The sequence below is a fragment of the Geotrypetes seraphini genome, chromosome 2, assembly GCF_902459505.1.
Source record: "Geotrypetes seraphini chromosome 2, aGeoSer1.1, whole genome shotgun sequence".
Lineage (NCBI taxonomy): Eukaryota > Metazoa > Chordata > Amphibia > Gymnophiona > Dermophiidae > Geotrypetes > Geotrypetes seraphini.
The window spans coordinates 518261754-518272077 of NC_047085.1; positions in this window are offsets into that span (position 1 = coordinate 518261754).

A 10324-nucleotide genomic window follows, 5' to 3' on the forward strand; every position below is an offset into this window, starting at 1 on the left:
CCCACACCAAACCGGTTTTCGTAAATTTTACAGTACAGAATATACAATGATTGGTCTGACTAACAACATTCATTATTTTCTAGACCACCACAAATCGGTTATTTTAATCTCCCTAGATTTAACAGCTGCTTTTGACACCATAGCTCATAACCTTTTATTGGATCGTCTACACTCAATTGGTGTCAAAGACCAAGTTTTGGATTGGTTTTCCTCTTTTCTTGCAAATCGTTCCACTGTCATCAGCTTTAACAATATTATTTCCGAAAGTTATTCTACAAATTACGGGATTCCACAAGGTTCAATACTTCCCCCCTTCTCTTCAATACATTTCTCTCTCCACTTTTAAATTTAGCACAGTCTTTAGGTTTTACTACTTTTGCATATGCTGATGACATACAACTAATTCACCCTTTAGACCCAGAAAATTTGGATCATATCACAGATATTAACAATAAACTTCTCTCGATAAAAGATTGGCTTTTCTCAAACAAATTAGCTTTAAATCTCAAAAAAACAAAAACAATGCTCTTTCCTTGGAAAAAAAGACACTAAATTAATTGCTCCAATTTCCATTAATAACACTGCATTAGATTTGGTTACTACTATAAAAATCTTAGGCATTTTGATTGACAACAAACTTACCTATCATGATCATATTAGTAATACTGTTAAAACTTGTTTTTACAAACTACGTCTTATTCGCTCGCTTTCCAAATTTCTTAAACCTGAATCAATAAATATCCTGATCCATTCTTTAATAATTTCAAAATTAGACTACTGTAATTCCCTTCTCATTAACATAACACAAAAGGAAAAAAGAAGGCTACAATTAATTCAGAATACTGCCGTGAAATTATTATACAACGCAAAAAAATATGATCATGTTACTCCTCTTCTAATTAGATCTCATTGGCTTCCGGTAAATTACCGTATTTTGTTTAAACTATTACTTTTAGTTTTTAAAGCCGTCACTTTTAATGAGCCACAATTCGTCAATAGATGGTTAATCCCTTATAATACTACTCGTTCACTCCGCTCTACTTCTTCCAACCTCCTTTCGGTTCCCTCGTTGAAGGTGATTGGAACTAGGCGAAACGACATGTTCTCTGTTATTGCCCCTCAGTCTTGGAATCTCCTTCCGCAACACATTAGGGAATTAAAAGACTTAACCATTTTTTAAAAAACACTAAAATTGTTTTTTTTTAAAGATGCATATGATTCTTAATATTGTATTATTCTTTTTTTATCAATAAATATATATCCCCCTCCTATTTGTTTTTCCCTTGTTATTACTTTATCTTTACTGTCCAATTATTGTAATTTCTTCCCCATTTATCCTCACAATTCAAGTATGTCTTTTTACCCCAACTAACATTTTATTATACGCATGTACTTTAGTATGTTAATTTTTTATCTTTAACAAAATTCAGTTTAAATTGTCACTAATATTTAATTTGTATGTATTTAGGTATTAATTTGTATGTATTAAGGTTTTGTACATCGCTTAGTGATTTAAAATAGGCGATTCATTAAGAATAATTAAACTTGAAACTTGAACTTGAAACATGTCATCGGTCTTTGTCCTATTAAAAGCTCTTCCTTTGCTCCTTTCATTGTAAATGAGCTGAAACCCTCAAGCTTCTCCCCTGTACCCAGAGAATGATCCCGATTCAGTTCTAATTGTCTGCCCATATCCCATCTGAGGAACTCTTCTTTCTTTATTGGCATTTATTAAACACCTTTATGAAGAGATTTATTTATTTCAGTATTTATATACCACTTATAGCCTAAGTGGTTTACATTCAGGTACTCCAGTAATTTTCCCTATCTGTCCTGGTAGGCTCAGACTCTATCTAATGTACCTGGGGCATTGGGGGGGCTAAGTGACTTGCCCAGGGTCCCAAGGAAGCGTGTGAAATTTGAACCCACAATCTCAGGGTGCTGAGGCTGTAGCTCTAACCACTGCACTGCGTGCTCCCAGATAGGGTTTCCAGACATCCAGGAAAACCCAGACATGGCCTCTTTTTTGAGAATTGTCTGGGTGCCCAGACGGTTGTATTTTTTTTTTTTTTTTTTAAATGGGGGCATCAGTCCAGGTTGATCCAGTTCTTCCATCTATCTCTTCCCTTGGCCCAGACACTATAATCTTCAGGCAGCAGCAATAAGGTAAGCCTGCTCCCACTAGTCTGCCCCAGAGGCCACTTCTGCAGTGACTTCCTGTTCCCTTGTAGTCAGGACTTGCAGAGAGGCAGCTTCCAGGGCAAGCTGGCTGCCCGAAGATTCAATTATAGCATTCAGACCCAGGGAAAAGGTAAGTGGGGGAGATAGGAGCTAGAGAGATTGTTAGGGGAAGCAGCTTCGGAGGAGGGCAGGGAGGGGTTTGGAGAAACAGCATGGAGGGAGGGAGGGCTGATAAAGCATTATGGAAAGGAGAGAGGACTGGAGAAAAGAGCATGGAGTAGGTTGCCATACCATACAGTTTATAGCCCACAAATTTCAATAAGGATTCAATGCAGTTTACAATAAGATTTTGAAGTCAAATGGAAGGCTTCTGGAGTAGCTGTGGGCATCATGCAGGAGACACTGCTCAGGCTTTGTGAACAGAAGCGCAGCTGGGAGGAGGGAGCCATCCAGACAAGATAAACACCTGTGGGAGGGAGGGAGGCATGAATTAACTGGAGGAAGGACAATGAGGATTGCATCAGGATGTGGAAGGGAGGAAGAGGATCATATTGAGACAGGAAGGGAGGAAAGGGGTGCATTGGCAAAGAAAGAGAGCACACCATAGACTGTAAGTACGAGTCGGACATAAATTGGATGTTCCTAATCTGGGGATTACCTGTAATCTCTTGGTGTGGTGGCCATGTTAGTCCACTTTCCCAGGTAATATAAAGAAATAAAACAGAAAACAAAGGCAATAAGGTGATAGCTTTTTTTTTTTTATTGAAGTAACGCAATGCATATTATGATTATCTTTCAAAGGTAACCCTTGTTGAGATCAGAAAAAAGCAAATGTAGACAAATATCAGTATATACGAGGAAAAACACGAAAGCATTTTAGGGATAGGAAGAGGGAGGGTGGGCAGGAGACAGAAAGGTAGCAGAGCAGTTTTAAATGTGGGGAAAAAAAAGCCCAGATCGCTGTTGCGTTCTGTCTGGTAGGTGTTAAAATACCTTATCATTTTGATTTCAAAGGTTTCACGTTCTTGGATTGTTTTAAAGTTCCCTTTTCGTATTCTCACCATAAAATCATTGGCACAGTGGTCCGTTCTTCACCAAGGAATTCATTTGGTCAGCGTAATGCTTAAAACGTTTGACGTTCTCTCAATTTTAAGTTTTCTCCTGTTGTCAGCACCAATTCAGTTGTAGCTACTGAACCAGAGCACTTTTGTCTTCAGTTTGTTAAACTTGAGAATTTTTCTGTGACCATATACTCAGGTCGCCTGTGATCTTCCTTATACAGTAAAGCATTGGCTTGCAAGTAACTTGGTTTGCAAGTGTTTTGCAAAACAAGCAAAGCATTTTATGACATTTTAACTTGATAAACAAGCAATGTCTTGCAATACAAGTATATGTGGGGGGCATAATCAAAAGATACATCTAAGTCTATTTGGGGCCTAAGTCGCTAGTCACACAATGTCGGACATGGAAAAAGTTCATTTTCAAAAAATACGTCCAAAATATATATATATATATTTTTTAAATCGTCTAACTGTACATCCAGGCATCAGATTGTCCAGACCGCAAAGTCATTTATCTTTATACCTGAAAGGACACATTTGAAAAGATAGGTTTTCTGTCTCTGTCTATGAAAGGACACATTTAAAAAGGACACACATATTTTATGTCTTTTGTTCCTGCCTGTGTTGGAGGTGATCGGGTATGGGGTGTTCGTGTTTGCTCTCTTGATGGTTTGGGAGGAGTTCATTTAATCATGTTAATGAAGTTTCGTCTTTAAGACAATACAGGCTCAAACCCCTTGCCATGTACATATCCTGCTCACGCACCCCCTCCCCTCTCTTGTCCATCCCCCTTTTCCTGTGATGGTTACCACTGACCCATGTGAAAAGATATATAACTGGATGTATTCTGAAAATTAAACAGGTAATTTCTTTGGGCCTTCTGTGAATCCTTCTTACCTAAGGAAATTGCCTCCAGATATCTGACCAGGCGGCAGGATTTTTTGCAGGACATTTTCGGGACCAAGAAACGGACCTCATTCGTTTCAATACCCCATTTTCATCCAAAAATTAATCCAAGTCAAAAACGCCTAGAAAAAGACCTTTTGGATGTGGACAGGGCCAGCAAAGTGATGGACTGGACACCCAAACATTGCACCAGAGTAGTAGGGTACCTTACAGGACACTGCTGTGAACTTCACAAAAAGGGTGTCACATACACATCTCACCACAACAACCTTATAAGTCATGGTGAGCCCCCCAAAACACCCCCCAGAACCTTCTAGACCTACCTGTCTACCACCTCAATAACCCTTATGGCTGCAGGTGAAACTTATATGGTAGTACATAAGGGTTTGGGGGGTGCACATTTCACCATGCACACAGTGGTTAGAGTGGCTTATGGGCCTGGGTCCTCCTCTCCATGGTTCACTAGCCCACCACCCAGTCAACTAAAGCCACCTGTGTGCAGCTCTACTAGGCTTTCCTATGTCAGGCGCTGATGTTCTGGAGGTAGATATGTGACGATATAAAAAGGATGGAGTCAGTCCAGAGTAAGGCTACTAAAGTGGTGTGTGGTCTTCGTGATAAGGTGTATAGGGAAAGATCTCAATCTGTATACTTTGGAGGAAAGGCGGGAGAGGGGAGATATGATAGAGATGTTTAAACACCTATGTAATATAAATGTGCATGAGTCAAGTCTCTTTAATTTGAAAGGACATAGGATGAAGCTACAAGGAGATAGGCTCCGGAGTACTCTGAGGAAATACTTTTTTCAGAAAGGGTGGTAGATACGTGGAACAGTCCTGGAAAAGATAGTGGAAACAGAGACTATGTCTGAATTCAAAAGGCCCTGGGATAGGCATGTGGGAACTCTCAGAGAGAGAAAGATATAATGGTTAGTGAGGATGGGCCATTTGGCCTTTATCTGTCATCATGTTTCTATGATCTTCCTTATATATTGTATGATATCCTCAAAGGAGTCATTAATTGGACAGAGCAGAAAAATATCATCTGTATAAGAGAACAATTGTATCTGAGGAGGAGGAAATAGATAGTCGAAGGCTCTTAGGTACACATTAAACAAGGATGGAGATAGTGGAAAGCCTTTAGACACAATGAGACTTGCTGCTACTCTTCCCTAATAAATAAGATCTATTTATATATTTTTACATTTCTATTCTGCCTAAAACCTAAGCGGATTACACTAAAAGCACATACATAGCCTCACAAGCAGCATATCAGCCACCACGTCTATCTTCTACTGTCGGAATATCTAATTATATACATCATATCTAGAAAAGTATTCCACATTGAGCTTATCCAAAATTCATGGAAGTATGTTCATGTCGCACCTCTTCCAAAAAGAGCACTGGCTCCCTCTCTCTCATTTTGGGATCCCTTGATTAAGGTGCACTAACTGATATAGCATGCGCTAATTGCTAAGGCATCCAATATATCCTATGCACATCTTAGCAGTTAGCGCACTTTAATAAAAGGACCTCTTTGTCACATAAAAAGAAATCACTTACCTTTAAAATACTATATTTCAGTCATCCACTTTACTTATCTTGTCTCCTAACATCACCATCGCAAACTCGTTGTTAGTTTTCCAGCAACCTACTCCTTCGTCAGGTCTGTTTTCTTTTTATTTCAAATAAGTTTTATTGTAGTTTGGAAATGATAAAACAAGAGATACAATACAAGTATAAATCAACTACAGAATTAGTCATATAAAAATGTACAGATGGTAATACGTAGGCAATCAAATAAAGAGAAACAAAGGCCCGGATTCTGCAGAAGGCGTTGTAATTGGCCAGCGCCTAGAAAAACGGCACCAGTCGCGTGTCAATCAGGATACAGTTCAATTTGCAGAATCATGGCCATCGTGAAAGCTAGGCACCGGAAACGTAGGCCAGGGTTTTAAAGGAATTCTCTCACTGTTGACGTTCATCCTTTCAATCTGTTGTTCTGTATATCTGCTATGTGTGAATTTGTAACTTTGTTCCTATCCTTCCACTTTGTATGTAAAATTGTAACCCGTTCTGGGCTTCTCTGGGAGGACGGGCTAGAAAATCGACTAAATAAATAAAAATAAATAAACCATGCCTACTTTTGACTGACTGAGAATCATGCCTAATGGCACTTAAGGACATTTCCGGTATAGACCACGCCTACAATGTCTTAGGCACCATGCAAAATCGCGACAGCGGTGCTGTTTTTGTAGGTGCCCTGAGATGCCTACTTGTTTTTAAACAACAATTTAATTGTTTTATTTATTTAAAACATTTTTTATCTGCCTTTATCTAAGGCGGCTCATAGTATTACATATATATTTCAGGACTTGTACAACATAAAAATCCCCTACATCAGCAAAAATCATAAGATTATTACATTACATTACATTAGGGATTTCTATTCCGCCATTACCTTGCAGTTCAAGGCGGATTACAAAAGAATTATCCAAGATGTATTACAACAAAAACTTACAAAAAATATTGGTAATTTTCAAAGAGTAAGAAATGGGTAAGGTTATTTGTTTGGGGTAGTTGGCTTTAGTGAGAGGTGGAGTTTGAGACTTGCGGTATTATTTCTTTTTTCAGAGTTTTCTTGAAGAGTATGGTCTTTATTTCTTTTCTAAAAGTCTTGTAGTCGAGGGATGCCGTCAGTAGATTGGCGATTTGGTTGTCTAGTTTGGCTGCTTGAGTGGCCAGGAGGCCATCATATAGTTTTTTCCGTTTGACCTCCTTAATTGGGGGGTATGAGAATGGGGTGTGAGATTATACCATCTCAACCTATAAATTACCATTTGAACAAATCTAATAACCTGCAAAAAAGTTGATATTCAGAAAGTAAAATATTAACTCAAGAAGCAGAATATTAGCTTAAAGCTTGAACACACAAATGGGTCTTAAGCAACTTTCTAAATTGCAATAGATTTTCTACAATACCCATAAGGTACTGGACAATGCATTCCACATAAATAGTCCAGCGAAAGAGAAACATGAATTTTTGGTCTGTACATATCGTAAAATATTCTCCTTTGATGTGTCTCATAACCGACAATTCAGTAACCTCAGCGTCTTTGGTGGACTATATAGTGTTAGGCAAAACCAGAAAAACCTGATCTACTGTTTATCTTCCCTGGAAATAACCTGATATTCTCTCTATCAGCTATCTTTTTTGTAATCCACCTTATTTAACTTTTTTGTAATCTGCCTTGAACCGCAAGGTAATGGTGGAATAGAAATCCATAATGTAATGTAATTTTGCCAAATAATTTGGCAGGATGTCATAAACACCTTACCCTGTTGGACAAGTTTCAAAACTTTGAATTGGAGGCGAAACAGAATTGGCAACCAGTGCAATCTCTTTAAAATAGGTGTAATTTGTTTGTATTGAGATACTCCAGCCGATTAAATCAATTAACTTAGGCAGTGATAGGTGGCCGTTTGAAGAATATGGTCCAAAGTTTTACCAGAGTCAAAGGAACCAACAGAAAACCAGATAAACTTTGCAGAGGCAAAGAGGAAAAAACAAAAACTCCATTAGTGAAAAGGAAAATTTAATTGAGATTCACAGAAATACGGGACGTCAAAGGATTCAATATTCATTTAATGACATTAAATGGTCTTTTATTAAACCAAATGCAAGTCTGTTTTGATACCATCTACACAAGGAAATTTACTGCAAATGGTCCACAGTTCTAGAACTCACTACCCCCGTACCTTTGTCTACAAACAAACCTGGATAGATTTTAAAACTGCCCTAATGACTTTATGATTCAAAGATGCCTTTGGGTTTGACCCTCCTTAATTTAACCTACCTACAGGTTGGCTGTGTGAGTCCCTGTTGCTGTTTACTGTCTCTGCATAGCTAACATTTTATTTTTCTCTTCCCCTGTATGTATGCTCTCTTATGTTCCTCCCCTTTCTTTTCTGCTTTTCTCTTAATATTGTAGTTCCCTTCTCATTTGACTAATTTCCTCTTATCATGCCATACTGCTGAATGGCATGAGCTAAATACCAAGCTGCCCTTTCTAATCGGTATTTAGCTTGCGCTCCTCGGAAGCATGTCTTGATAAAAAGGAGGAGGGGGGGGGGTTAATTTTGATGTATGTAAACTGCTCAGTTGGCATTCCCTATGTGATGTGGTTTTTAACTGTGGGAAAAAGGCTTTTTACCGCTCCCATGTGGAGGTAAAAGGCCTTGCTCCCATTGCCGTAGTAAACCTGGGAAAATTTTTCCCATACCTTTGTCATTTTCTAATACCAAGACTACTGACCTTCGGGCCTCAATGGGCTCCACATTCTTCTTGTACAGCAACCTCTTCCAAGCCTTAGCATAGGCTGCGATAGTTACTAGCCTCTTAGCCCTTAGGAAGGTATCCATGACTACCTCAAAGCAGCGCTTTTCTCACTAAGGCCTTTCGCTCAAGCGCCATACTGGAAGCTCCAAAGCATTCTAGATGTTCCAAGATAATTGAACTGTGCAGATGAGCCGGATCATGAGTAAGACTCCTATCCTTCTGGAGACACAGCAGAGCCACAGACCATAGCCATAGCTAACAATGCCCATCAGGAGCAAGTAGGATTACCACCCCTGGTGGGTTGCTATTCATTGAATAATCTGGCATCTCATGGACCACACTGGGGGGGAGGGGGGAGAGAACACATGCAACAGTCCTGTCTCTAGCCACAGTTGCACTAGAGCATCCATGCCAGCTCTTCAGTGGTAAAACCAACAGAACTCTATTTTTGTTGTTGGTACTGAAGTCACCCAATCGGACAATGGATGCCTCTAGCGCCTTAGATCACTGTTGAAGGAGTTCCAGGACAAAGATCACTCCTCCAGATCCAAGTCTGCTGGCTTAACAGTCAGCTTGCATATTGCCTACTTTTGCTATTTGTGCTACTGAAAGAACCTGAAATTGGATCTCTGCCAAGCGAAGTATAACTGGACCTCCATCAATCTTGGGGACTTCCTGCTTGTGGACATACAGTATAGCACCACTGTAGAATTATCTGAGAACACCTGGGTCACTTTGCATTTCAGAGTGCTCTTCAATGACTGCAGCTGTAGATGAATGTCTCACAGCTCTAGACCGTTTATGTATCATATCCTCAGAGATGTCAAGTATTGGCCCTGAACTGGAGGATGTTCGCAATGACAGCTGTAAAGACTGGCATCTGTGTCAGGATCACTCAAGACGAGAATCACATCTGTGGAGGCGCCTTAGAATGTCTAAAGTTGTTTCTGGCATTAACCATGCCAAAGTGTGGTGGACACCTGGAATGCGCTTCAAGAGGGCGTAATAGGGCAGAGTACGGTACTGGGGTTTAAGAAAGGATTGGACAATTTCCTGCTGGAAAAGGGGATAGAGGGGTATAGATAGAGGATTACGGCACAGGACCTGGACCTGTTGGGCCGCCGCGTGAGTGGACTGCTGGGCACAATGGACCTCAGCGGAGGCATTGTTTATGTTCTTATGATATGCGAAGAGGCAAGTCTTTGAACATTGACTCTGGCTGGAGCTACCCATGCAACTTTGACATGCCTTCTCTGCCCAGGTCAGAGGCATCTGGAAAAAATCCATCTGTGGTGACCAGTGGGACAACAGCATGTTCTTGAGAAGGCATAGATGAGCTTTTGCACAAGGAACAACTTCCATGGTTGTCCCCATCGATCCTAGCACCTAGAGATAGTGCTAAGCCACAGGAGCTAGCATTACCATCATCTTCAAAACCTTGCATCTGAGCTTTAGTTTGTATGACTCTGGAAAATAAACATGGCCTTCTACCATGGGGAAATCCACTGCTTATTCCTAGGTTAACATAACATAAACATAACATAAAAGCAATTTCTAGACCGCATAACGGTTCCGTTCTATGGGGTTAAAAAAGATTAAATAATAAAGCTACATTTGAATAAAAAAATAACCTGAAAGTTAGCAGTTAGTTGCACAAAAATTTGGAAAACAAATAAGTGTTTAATGTTTCCTAAAACATAAATAAGAGAGGACAATAGTAACTGTTTGCAATCCTTATCCCAAGTGGCTGCTTGATAAGAAAGAATGCGCTCATGATATTTCTTAAATTTACATCCCGAAACGGGTGGAAATGTGAAAAGAGCATGTATTTTATGAGA